This window comes from Typopeltis vanoorti, chromosome 6, assembly GCF_054136105.1.
Source record: "Typopeltis vanoorti isolate ZY-2024b chromosome 6, IOZ_Tvanoo_1.0, whole genome shotgun sequence".
NCBI lineage: Eukaryota > Metazoa > Arthropoda > Arachnida > Uropygi > Thelyphonidae > Typopeltis > Typopeltis vanoorti.
The window spans coordinates 1,652,583-1,666,872 of NC_143554.1; the positions used below are offsets into that span (position 1 = coordinate 1,652,583).

Consider the following 14,290-nt stretch of genomic DNA (forward strand, 5'->3'; position numbering starts at 1 on the left):
AGGAACACGTGGGGGATGTCAATCACAATAGAATCATCACATCTGGTTTAGCTCATCATTTCTTAACATCAAATCACGTTATAGATTGGAAAAACAGTTCTATGCCTTACATCGATAATGACTACAGTCACAGAACGTTCAAAGAGGCAGCAGTGATGCTACGCACAGGCAATAATTTAAATAGAAATCAAGGTGCTATTCTTAAAGACATATGGAAATATCTCATCAATTCTCTCAGCTCAACAGAACTACAATATGTGAAAAACTACACAACACGTGGTCGTGTACCGGATTCTGACTGAAGCATTCGAACGCATGCATGCCATCAAACACGAATTATCAAATGTAATGACCTAACAGTTACTAAAGTGTATGTTTTCATGTAACTTGATGCATTTGTTATCACACCAGTACAGCCTTGAAAATGCTAGACAGTGGCTAGTGAAACTTGTTGGCTCTTTGTATTTGTAATCATTAAACAGATCACATCTCTCCTTTTCTTTCTGTTTTTCCATCTTCCTTCACTAACAATATACCAGTTATGTTTTTTTTCTTCTTCTTCTAGATCTTTTCTTATCTGGTCTTTCCACCTTTTCCTTGGTCTACCTCTTGGTCTCTTCCCCTGAATTTTATTTCATACATTCCTCTTTGTATTCTTTCTAAATTGATTCTCATTAGATGTCTATACCACTTCAAGCAAGAGTTCTTAAGCATTTCTTCAACACTTTTTAGTCCTAAATTATTCCTGATGCCCATGTTACTTATATGGTCTTTCCTTGTTTTTTGATGGCATTATCATATGAAAAAGTTACACCATTACAAACTTGCTATCGACAATTTTCCTCCAAATTAACCTGTTGTCTGTCAACATTCCAGTATTATCAGATCTTTTATTTCTCTCTTCTAAGGTATTTTTTTATTGTATCAATTCACCTACATCTTGGTCTTACTCTGGGTCTTTTTCCTCTACCATCATGGCAAAGAATGCTTGTTTTGCTAATCTTTCCTCTCCCATTCTGTTTAAGTGCCCATACCACCTGAGATTAGTAATGCTAACATATTCCTGGATGCTAGCAATGTCAGCAATGTCATCTTCTTTTCTAATATTCTCATTTTTAATATGATACTGCCATTGATGCTATCTTCAGTTGTCTAATATTTCTTAGAACTCTCATATCTGTCTCCAGGCTTTGAACAAGATTTTATTTCTGGCCAAGCTCTCTGAAGACAGAATGAAAATGTTCGTATCTTCTTTCTTAGTTTGCTTAACCTCTATGGTTCTTTGCTGCAAGGACCAACTTCTTCCGTTTCTTTTTGTCTAAGTTCTTTCAGTCCAGTCGAGGATTGCCATCTCAGCCAAGTCTTTTTGGATATTATCCTCCCAGAATTATTGTGATCACCCTCTAGGTTGCTTTTCATCAGGCTTCATCTTTATTATTGTTATTAAAAGAGATCCTCCACAAAGTCTGATTCATCAAGGGGAAAATTGGCAGGGGGTGGGATTCGAACCCACACCTCCAAAGAGACTGATGCCTTAAACCAGCACCTTAGACCGCTTAGCCACCCTACTGGCTGATATCTTGAATGCTTGTTTATCTATTCTTTCCACATGTCCAAGTTGTCTCAGTCTGCAAACTCAGATTTCATCAAATAAAAGTAGGGTTCTGATTATGTCTTCTCCAGTCACCTGTTGTGTTATCCCTTATAGTTCCAAAGATTTTTCAGAGGATTTTATTTTCAAAGATCTACAAAGCTTTTGAATCTTTGTCTTTTATGCACCAGATTTATGCTCCTTATAAAATAATGGTTCTAATGATTGTAATTGGTGTAGTGATGGATGAGTTATCAGTGTTCCAAAATATTTGAGGGCAGTGGCATTTTGCAATTTCTGGTTATCAATGGAAAACTTGTCATTATCCCTGGTTGATTGATGATCCTAATTTTCAGCAGAAGGTTTGAGTTTTGTGAATGTTATTCTAATGTCTTAGCATTTTCTTCAACTAGGCATATATCATCTGCATATCTTAATATTACTATTCTGCTTGTGTTATCTTTTACAGTATTTCAACAGTTTCTGAAATACATTTTCCTAAAGCTAAGTTAAAAAGGATTGGTGAAAGGGCACTTTCTCTATGCTTTTCTAAAATATACAAATAAAATATGTTACTAGTGAATATATCCTTTTTTATGTATCTGTCTTCTGGTTAACTGTAGACCTATTTTTTCAGAATCCTTTTTGTATTCACCTGTATTGTTCTGCAGCAGGTAAGATTCTTTTTAGTATAATATGTGAGATTGAAAGCTGCAGAAACAGCTAGAGATTAGAAAAACCGAGAATAGAAAAAAGCAAGACATCTGATACCAAAAAGAAAATTAAGAATAAATGAAAGAAAGAGCGTAAACAGATGATTTATTATGGTGATTCATAGAATCGCTAGAAGAAATCTTGTTTTCGCTGTCAGAATGCAGCTAGGGAAGGCGAAAGAATTGATTGTTTTGGCTGGAACCAATGACCTGAGAGGTGAGAAGTATTGTGTGAGGGAGGATGTGAAAGAGTTATTCGAAGAAGTGAAAACAAAGAGTGAGAGGACGAAGTTTGACGTTCTGCTACCGTGCTATTATAGAGGCAAATTGAGAAGGGGGGGGGTGAAGATTAAATTAATACAGGTTCTGCAGAAGGAATGATGTAGTTTGTGGATGGAAAGATTTGTACAATGCTGATGGACTGCATTTAAATAGATTCAGAGTAAGGTCTATGTGTCTAGAGAATGCATTGTTCATTGAAAGTGTGGAAGTGAAAAGTCAGAAAACTAAAGAAATTAGGGTGAATACAAGTGAATTTGTGTGAATGCAATGCAGAATCTAGTCTCAGACAACATATCAAATGGGGTAGTCAATTCAGGATGTAAACATAGTTGGGGGCCTAAGGGGATTCTGCAATTTCTATATTCTAATTGGTAGAATCATCAGAAACAAGAGGGAGAAATTTTGGGAATTGGTTAGTGCAACCTTGCCAAAAGTTATAGGCATTAATGAAACTTGGCTTACAGAAGATGATGTAGTTACAGGGATAGAATGTAATGGATTTAGTATTTTCAGGGGGGAGATGTGGGGTACTGCAGATGAATGTAGCCAGCAAAGAGTAGGAGTGTCAGCTGGACAGATGACAATTCTTTTGAGTCAGTCTGATGTGAGATTGAGTTTAATAGAACAAAATATAAAATTAGTAGTTGCTATAGGCCATGGAGTGCCAGGAATGATATGGAACACATGCAGCAGCAGCAGATTGATATGAGTGCAAGTTGGGTAATTATTATATGGGGACTTCAACTTTGGAGACATAAATTGGAAAGAGGAAAGATCACATGGCAAGGTTGAAATGGTCCCCAAGTCTCCTCCATCACATTCTATTTCAATTACTTGAAGAGAAGGCGATGGAGAGGACTTGGAATACAAGGATGTTGCATGTATTGGAAAAGTTGGTTACAGGATCAGAAGACCTGTCCATAACTAATGTGGCTACAGTGATCATGCTGTCTTGATGTGGGCAATAGTGAAGCATGTGGAATTTTCAGTTAAGAAAGGGTATATGTGGATAAACAAGGCAGTTGATTATTACAAGCTTAAAGCATTGACATGGCAAGAAAAATCTGCAAGTGAAGAATTTTCACTGATTATTAAGGATAGTCAAGGAGTATCTGGAGAAAGCAATATCAGATTGTATACCCGAAATCAGGAGCTTAATTCTGGTAGTAGTTAGATGGATGAGTAGGACCATTAAGCATGAACTGCAAAAAAAAAAGTTAAGGAGGATATGTAAGGCAAAAGGTGACCATCTAATTCATGAAAAGTACAAGAATCAGGCAAGAAAGGTGTGACCAACATACAAGGAAAGCATAATTACTTTACAAGAAGAAATTTGCTAAGCAGGCAAAAGCAAATCCAAAGAGTTTTTTTCTACATGTGGCAAGTAGCAGGAAGAATGACTGTGGAAGGAAAACTTTAATGAGTGCATATAGTAGATGACAACCAAGGGAGACAAAATTGTTAAACCACTGAATGACAATTTTGCAAGGGCATATCAGCCAACTGAAGATATTGTTAAGACAGAATTGACAGGGACTAATGTGAGAACAAAAATTGATGAATTGGAAGTATTTAGTATATTACAGAATCGGAATGCATACTTAAAAGTAGGGCAGATGAAAAAGGTACATTTCAGCATCTAATAAAAAAAAATAAATAAAGACTGAAAAGGCTCAAGCTTGAAGGCAGGGGGTAGTGAGTGAGTGGAAAAGTGGGAAGGCATTTTATTAAAAAAATATTTTTTTGAAATATTACTTATTAGTACTGAAGAAATGTAACAGAGACATCTAATTAGGTATGAATTAATGACTTTTAATGCTGAACTTTCTGAGCAAGCCTCAGCAGTAGGCAAGTATGGTGTAATTTTCATCTTTAAACATTTTGAGAGATTTTCATCACTTTTCAGATTGTTTCTTGATTTATTTTTAATATAGTTCATGTTCAGAAATACATTGAACTGAAACCCGAGCAAAGTCCAAATGCAAGTAATGTCAAATTTACAGTATATGTGTTATATCTGGTTTATTCTTCTTATTTAATCATACTTTCCTTATATACCTTCTCTCTCTCTATCACTCTATATTTTTGCAGTTGTAATATGTTTTTACCTAGACTCTGGTTCTGTCTCCTTTTTGGACATAGACAAATTTATATTTTATAGCTGTGCCAGCCTATATCCTATAATAGATAAAAAATACTATTCAGGGAGATGTTACCATTAATCTTACACATATATAATAATTCCTACTATCAGTCGTGGCCAGTATTCTAGCGTTTAATTCCCTCCTGCTTGTTAGGTTCGAACTTTAATGAGTGGTGAGTTGATCATTATCAGGCAAGACTCAGATTTGAGATAAAAATACATGTTTATTATCCACTCTATATACATCCTATAACTATATCAAAATACACAGATAAATCACTTATACATATCAATACTAAATTAAGAAAGTTACTTCAATTTTAAGAGCAGCTCAGTGGATGCTTTAAGTGACATTCAAGCACATTGCTAACCACTGCATTCAAACATACAAAATTCTCTTATAGATATCCCTCTATATTCTGGGATTACTATGCAAATTTAGGTTCGATTTAACTCTAACTAGTATTCTTATATATACATACATTTAGATTCACCTCCTTCTAACAATTCAATCCAGTTCAAATTGACAATGGATATCAGGTTGTACTAAGTTGCACTATTCACTTAAAGTTCTCTATGTTGCATTGTCCTGACATAAATTACATTACATATTAATTTCCTTCCTTCCATACAATCTCGTAATTAGGTAACAAAAGTCTACATTACCTTCACTGAGCCTTGATTAGGTCTGCAGGTCTGGCTTGCCTTTGTTATGCCCGAGTGGTGGTTCCTTCCTTATCCCACGTGCAGCATTGTATTGTTACTGGATAGGCTTTCTCATCCACAACATGGCTACTTCAATTTTCAGAGACTTCTTCGGGAGACATCTACGGGCTCACGAACGCTTATTAGGAAACCGTTCGCTCACTCGCGCTGGAATCTCGTCTGCCGTATCGCTAGGAGACTACTTCAATTTTCCGCCGCCACTCATCTCTGCCTATCACACCACTCGCACGACCAGGAAGATCCAGGCACACCTCGGTGAGACGATCCAAACCAAGAAGTCGAACAAAAAGCCCCGTCTGTCCTCACAAGACCCCTTTTATTCTCTGCGCACAATGCCCTCTTTTTTCTCCAGGAACTCCTACGCGGCACTCTGATATTCTTGTCCTCTTGAATTTCTCTTTACTTTCTCTCTGCTATGTCAGCGTAATTTCTCAAAATCTCCATACACTTCGCTTTCTGTGAACCACACTGCCTCAGGTCATACACCAGCAAGTACAAAACCTTTGACCTAATCTTACAAGTTGTCCAGTGATTATACTTGTTTAAGCAAATTCCATACAGTGATATAATACAATATTTCCTGCTCATTAAAATAAACAAATGACATGCTGCTCTGATACATTACTATAATTCATTACCTTATAAGATTGTAAAATTCCTGTGTTTTGCCAGTTTTCCTTTCATTAATTTTTTTTGTTATTATGTTAAGCCCTGAATGATTTTTTTTCATTCTGAACCAAAGCCATTCAGGGTGCAAGATATGTCAGCGTATAAGACCACTCTCGAATACTACAGAAAACCCTATGAAATCATGGGTCGTCTTATACGATGACTATAAAAAGGGAAGCATAATTTCTTGGATGAACATTTAGGTAGTTACAATACATCTTTATATAAGAAAATAGGCAGTGTTTATAAACAAATCAGATTAAATTTTTGTTATATAAATTTATTTAAAATATTACAATAGATGTAAGTCTTAAAAAAACAAATAATAATTATTAACCTCAATTTTCATGTTAATTTCCTTCATCATCTGTTGAAAATAGTTCTTCAAATTCATTGTTTAAATGCTCATCATATGGATCTGAGTTCGAATCCGGTGAATTGATTTTGTTTTCATCGTCATCAGTGTCCCACAGCAGATCATTTCTGTGCCATCAATAAGATTAGAGATACCACACTTTTGAAATGATTTTATTACAGTTTCTACTTTTACTTTATTCCTTGCTTTGATCACAAAATTGCACAATATATCAAGTGATGCAACATGCATAGATCCATCGTTTGTAAATGATTTCACCAGTCAACATCCAATTATTCCATTCTTCTCACATGTGATCTTTAAATGGTTTGTTCAAGCAGACATCTAGTTTGCAATATAGAAGTCAAACCACCTGGTATAACAGCAATTTTTGTGTTATTTTTTTCTAGAAGACATTTATTCTCAGTTAAATGACTACGAAACATATCCCATGCTAATAAACTGTGTTTCTTCGTTATATCGCCGGGTCGTGTGTTCCACATGTAAAATTCGATGTAGCTCAAATTACCAAAGCGTTTTACATCGATTTATACATAGGTCAAGTCTCATGAGAACTGTAAATAACCTTGTTTGTTTCTATGTATATTTTGCTAAATATTAATGTAGTTAACCCTATGGGATGTGAATGTATTTACTGTTTTAACTTCAAAAACAAAGGCAATGCTTTGCCATCGGAACTTTGTATATAGATATGTGTAAGAGCATGGGAAAGTTGTTTACTAGTTTTTTGTATGAGAAAGTTGCTTACAAGTGCATAACACCTTTAAAGTTAGTATCTAAGAGTTTATCTAGGAACTCGTAGATATCTAGGTTAACTTCTCTAAACCTAGGAGTTATCTAGTTTTAGAAAAGTTTCCGCTACTGAAAGGACAAACAAAGTATCAGAGAGATCCGCTAGTTTTAGAGAGAAGTTTCTACTGCTGCCAGGCAAATACGATCAAAATAATGCACGGAGGCAAACAAAGAGTGGGTTGAACTTAAAAGAAGATGAAAAAGTCATGCCGAATTCAGGGTTTACTATCCTTAGTGCAAGGACCCGAGATCGCAAAATAAAAGGGGACTGAGCCAAGCATAAGGGGCTTACAGTCATCAGCAGAGAGTCATGAAAATCGGAACCAGAACGTAGTCTGAACAAGAGCAGTGGCTGCAGAAAAAAGAGGTGAGGCAACACCCCAGTTACTACAGAGGAGAGCCGAGATCCAAGTGCCAAGAAAGCAAAGGCGAAACGCTGTTACTGAAAAGAACCAGAGCCAGTCGGCAGTAGTCACAGTCATTGGCAGTCGGCAGTTAGAGGCACAGTCATTGGCAGTTAGTAGCAGAAGTGGTGGCAATTAGAAGCAGAAGTTCTCGAAGTAAAGATGCAGAGAAGAATTTGCCCGTATGCTGAAACCTCTTGCACGTGCTATTCAAGTACCGCACATTGCAGTCCAAAAGCCCGCTAGTATCCCGACGTGATGCCGCTGTAGCAAGATACTCCTGAAGGAAGCCTAAAACTCGAGATGAAAGAAAAGCCATAAAGACTTTAGTAAAAGACTCTTGACTGAACGTGTGATACAGACCCTCTGTAAGTTGCATCCTTTTGTATATTTTCTCTTATAATCTAGGAGATATGATGTATATGGACTGTTAAGAATTAGTTTAATAGTAATAAGAAGTGTCCATAAGAGACTAAATTGGCATGTTAGAAGTTGATATCAAATTTGTAAAAATAAGTTAACAGAGAGTTAGCTAACCTCTTTGCGAATAAACTAGAAGTTTAATAAGTTGAATTTGTAAGCAGAGAGTAATTAAGTTTTAAAGTTAAAGAGATTATTTAGTGTTGAAGTGAAAGGGTTCTAATTTTATGCTAGAGATTTTATAGATTGGTAGAGAAAGCAATCTCCCTGTTGTTTGATTCATGTATAATTCATATTAATGTAAATAAAGGTGTTTTAATTAGTTGTTAAAAGAGTGCTGCCTGATCCCTTATTTTACAACTGCACTGTTCCTAAATAAATCGGACTTGTGAGCGGGAATTAACTAAGGCATTAAAAGTGCAGTTTAATTGCTTAAGAACCACGACTGCTTATATAAACTTTGTTGACGGAATTTAAGTTAGTAAAAGAGGGAGAGATCTACCAGAAGTTTTATTGAGTCTTATGCCGAATCTTTGATATATACTGATGGCGCAGTCTGAGAAATAAATTTTTCAGTGTTCGTGGGCATACGACTAATAAATACAAAAGGTGGATAAACATAATACGCAGTAGGGTAAGTGAGTAAGGTTACGAGAAAGTGTGCACTACTAAATAGTAATAAAGAATAAAGATAAAGCTAAAGAATAGAGATATAAGAGAATAAAGATATTACAACACAAGTATAGAAAAACAACACGTATTCGTTACATTGATGCAGTCAAGAAGATAAAATCCACAGTAGTTAAAATAAGAAATATTGGATTGGAACAGTTTTGTAAATAAAGAACACGCCAATAAATAGAAAGGATATATAATAGTGTAAGAAATTTTTTTAAGAACCATGAATGTGAACGACGGTAACTTGGGAGCTACTAACACGATGGGGGGATGTAGAATTTTTTAGAACAGTGAATCCTCACCTAATCATCTCTCAATTCTCTAGAGAGGACCACGATGATGTGTTGTCCTTCAAGTTTGTAGAGGAGCTAAGGAACGTCAGAAACTGGTCGGAATTCCAGTTTCTAATAATACTTAAGAATAAACTGATTGAAAGGGCCAAGAATTTTTTGTATTCCTCTCCCATACTGAGCGACACTTTGGAATACAATAAATTCAAGGATACTCTGATATCTCAGTTTTCCAAAGTTAAAAGCATGAGTCCGAACCTGTGGAGGCTCCAAAACTGCAGACAAGAAAAGAAATAACCCATCACAGATTATTACAATAGGTTGCTCACCTTAGCTAATAGCCTGAGCGTGTCCAGTGATGGAAAGAGTCACTTTGATTGGGCTGTCTTCAACCAGTTCAGGTCAGGAGTTAAGAGACAGCATACAAAAGGAAAATAAACACTTTGGAAGAATGCTATCAGGCAATTAAAGAAAAAGAGGAAAGGCTAGGCAATCTGCATCCCGCATCTAGTGCTAGACAGATACACAACATTACAGAGGTGTCAGATCCAAGAGTGAGATTAAGAAAGAGAAAAATCTAGTTAATCCTAAAGAAAAAAGTAAAAACCAACAGAAGGGAGGAAAAGAGGAAAATAAGGCCACAGAAGTGAATAAAATAGACCACAACAGATTGACGGTTGCAGAGTCAATCAATATGGAAGAAATACACTCTTATATAAAAAAAGAGGTAGAAAGACTACAGCAGCCCTAGATGGAGAAACTAGACTCCATCCTAATCAATTAGGGGAGTTCAAAGCAAAAATCTCCAAGGAGAAGCTGGGCTCTGAACAAGAGTGTACTGAAAGGGAAAATAAATATATATAGATAGAAAATAAATATGTTTTGTTTTGTAATTACCTGATTCTTATTCCTTAGCCAATGCACTATCCCAAAGAAATTAGCGAACCTGCGGAAATAGTAGAAAGACATTAGGCACGACTTGCATGTATAGAAATTGTGCTAATGTATTAATTTAATTTTGTTATCTTCTCGCCCTAACTTTCAAGCAATAGAAGGTCAATTAAGTGGCGCAGTTGTTATGAAAAAATAAATTTCTTAATTGATATTGAGCGAATGTTTAGGAACTGCTATGTTAGATAGACTTACTACACGAGGTCTAACTAACCGCTGAAAAGGGGGGGGGGGCAAGATATAAATTTAAGTTGACAGATAGATAGATAGCAAAAGAAAAAAAGAAAAACAAACGAATATTTTACAACTTCAATTCCTGAAACATTAGTTTCCATGTTTCCTTAAGCCATGGTGGAATGTAGTTTGCACAGCAGCCAAAAAAGTTCAGAAGCATCATCAGCTCCCATAGCCCATGGTATGCCGTACCATTGTTCGCTGATGATGCTTGAACATCCAGCATTGAAATTGGATGTGATTTGTGGCCATGGTTGTTCTGGACAGTCTACATCGTCCCCGGTCATGAATGCCATATGGTCAGAAACCAATTGCTCGCTGGTCTCTTGTACATCCATTGATGGTATAGGTGTATAGATCCTTGATATCACTGCCTTCAAGAACCCTAGAACTCTTACCACTTGGGTGATAGAATAACCCATCTGTCTTGCATCAATAATACAGCCACAATCAAAATTGCTAAGATCGCCACATTTACCCATGTTCATCAATTGTGACACACTGTTGGAAAGCCCCAATGTCTGCCTATTTTACTGCCTACATTCGCTTTGGGAATGTTTCACTCTGCGCAGGGTATGCCAGTGTCTCTTGCTTCAACATCAACAGCTGCCTCTGTTATATGCAGCAAAAATAAAATTCTTGACAGACCACCCATCCCGCTTAGCCAGCTATTACTGTCCGTGATGGAAGAATCCGTACAACCCTCAAGAGGCTGCCATAAAACCCTTTGCAAATTACTCAATCTCTAGACATTGTGGTAAACCATTCATACACCGCTTAACAGTCCCACCATGATAGCCATATGTATACCTGCGTATCTTCTCTTTCAGCAAGCTACTGAAATTTTCCTCTTGTTGCCTACCAGTAGCAGGTCTTTGAAGCTTACAGAATTGAATACTCTCATTTTGTGTCTGTGTGCACTGACAGTTCAGAATCAGAGGATCTAGTGAGATCTTCTGCCATCTTTCCAGACAGCATCATATTCACAGAAATCTCACTAGAGTGTACCATCTTTACAGCTGAGATATATGCAATAGAGCTTGCACTAAAATACATTTGATTATATTGCTTCCTGAAGTTCATAATACATTCAGACTCCCAAACTTCTCTTCAGGCAATTAAAAGTCTAGAGCTACAAAAGCATCTAGTGCTATCTTAAATCCAACTCTTCCTCTTTCAGTTATGGAAGCTACATCATATAGATGTATGGTTCTATTGGATTCCAATAGAACCATACATCTATTGGAACCTATTGGATAAAGGGAAATGAGGCTGCAGATACTGCAGCTTTGTTGGCTTGTTTCTCAAACATCCACCATCTTTCTGTCCCATACACTGACTACCAACAGATTTTCAGACACAAACTTATATCCCAGTGGCAGTCATCATGGGATAGAGAGAAACTAGACTGTCAGAATTCAATTTCAGACCTATTGGATAAAGTTTTGAAGGTTTGAAGAGAGGAAGTTATACTTGCTCGGCTCCACCTAGGTCAAAATCATCTCATTTAATAACTCTTAAGTTATTACCCCTCAAAAGGAGGGGTAATAACTTAATCGAGTGTGAGTTTTGTAATGGCAGACTCACCATTTGTCATATTTTAGTTGATTGTCTTCATTTCATGAATGAGTGCAGTTATTATCTTATGTGGATTCATAACATGTCTGAGCCCTATATGATCAGGCAGGTTTTATCAGACTTAAATGTTTCTTATACCAAACGATTTTTAGATTGTTTACACTATTTTTATTTATACAGTATTGTTTCATATATATACTCTTTTAATACGTTGTTTTTCTTTTTTTTTTTATGAACTTTTTATACTCTTTCATTGATTGTTTTACAACTATTTTATCCATCATTTTTATATATGATATTCGTTTTTGTATGCCCTTTTAGAAGTTGATTTGCATTGTTATCTATATCTGTTCATTTCATATTTTATTATCTTTTGAACTTGTATACTGCTATGATCATTTACTGCTGCAGTATTACCACAGCCATCCTTTCTTGCACCATAAAACAATAAACCAATAGTTTTGCTTATTTTGTTGTCTCTTTCCATATTTGATTTCCATCTTCACAAAAATTGTTAAATAACTGAAATGTTTTACTCATTTTGTGGGTTTCCTACAGAATAGAGTTTTGAATACTGATATTTTCAATGTTCCTGCCTGTTTTCATAGTCTTTTTTTTTTTTTTTTTTACAGCAGTTTAGTTAGGGAATTCTGCAGACTTGTTCTTAATTTGCTTAGGAGTATACTTCATTTGCATGAAGTGCTGTGATTAAGGTTTCAGTTTTAGTATGAGATGATTCCACTTTCCTGCATGTGATCCATATAGATGATGAATAACAGTGGAGATAGTGTTACACACTATCTCCTCTGTTAGGTGTAATTTGTCTTGCACCTAATTTTACACCAAACCAGTTCTAATATCGGAATGTTACCTTACAGCTTATAGACAGTATTGCTTGATGTTTCATTTACAACATAGAACAATCATATTCTGAAAAGCCTTTCTCTTGGCACCTCATATGCCTTTTTCAAATCTACAAAACTTAAATATTGTAGATCCTTGTTATAATTTCTTTACTACTTGTCTTAAAGTGAAAATCTGATCCTCACAACATCTATTTGGATTGAACTCAGCTTGTTACTTGCCCAGTTTCTCTTTCACAATTTTTCTCGGTCTGTTTTCAGTTTTTTTTTTCTTTTTGCCACATTGTCATCTCTCAGATGGCATATGGTCACTGCCATACCTCATTAGGGTTTTAGCGAAGTCTCTGTTAGAAGAAAAGCGGTAGGATCATAACTCCCTTTGTACACAGAATTAGTAAGACAATCACAATCATTCATGCCCATTGTGAAATTCAAAACCACAGCCTGTTTGTTGGAGAGCAGGTACACAATCCACTTTGCCAACCATGCTAGCATAATCTCAAGTATGCTTGCAAACATTTTGCCTAGAACACTGAATAGAGAAATTCCTCACTAATGCATATTAAACTCTGATATCCTCACCATTTCTCAGGTAAGATGAAGGGATGATTTAGTGCTATCAAAACACAATCCTGTGTTATTTCCTGGAAGAAAGCTTAGAAAGGAAATAGGAAAATAATCACTTTCTTCCAGGTATTTCCTGGAAGAAATTTCCAATGTGGGAGCCCAGCTAGAGCCTCATGTGCCTGTGCATAAAGTATGACCCTGATCACACACTTGTTTAAGTGTGTGATCATTCTGTTTAAGTGACCATATCACCTTAGATTAGCTCTTCTCATGCATTCTTGAATGTTGACAATGTCAAGTCCTTTCATGATATCATCATTTTTAATAAAAATCTGCCATTGATGTCATCTGTGTCCCCTAATTTTTCTCAGAACTCTCATATCTGTAATCTCCAGTCTTTGATCAACTGTTTTATTTGACAGTGCTGGACTCCATTTAAGATCTGTTTTTGTTGACTTTCTCATCTTGCTGAAATAAATACATCAAATTCATTGCCTCCTCATTCTCCAAAAAAAACTTGGTATTTTTTTTGTTCAAAATACCCTCACACCCTTCTCAATGTCTAACACTTTATAAATCCCCAATCCACTCAACCTTGGAATATTGTTCTCACATTTAGAATGGTGCATCCAAAACTTCCATGTGATTTCTTGATTGTATACAGAAGGCATTCAACTTAATAGGTGATCCCTCTTTCACAAATTCCATCCAATCACTTACTTGTTGGTACCCTGTCTCTGCATTATGCCTTTTTTTTATAGGTATTTTCATGGACATTGCTCCACCAAACTGGCCATTATCCTTCATCCACTTTTCTCAAATCACTTAAGAACTTGAGCAGTCACTTGTCAGTATTATCTGGTTCAATCCCAAGCATATGAAACCAACTGCTCATCTTCTTTCATCCCATGTACTTCTGTTCTTTGTGACGACCTTCCCCATAATGTTTTTTCCCCAATGAATCAGTTTTCCTCAGCTTTTCAAGAGATTTGTTGATAAGTTCGTTCTCTCTC

At 36.0% G+C, this 14,290-nt stretch overlaps 1 protein-coding gene across 1 annotated transcript in view; it reads left to right on the top strand.

Annotated features, from left to right (window-relative positions):
• PAN2 (PAN2-PAN3 deadenylation complex catalytic subunit PAN2) overlaps positions 1-14,290 on the top strand; it is a 717,374-nt gene that overhangs the window by 133,552 nt on the left and 569,532 nt on the right. The window lies entirely within an intron of this gene.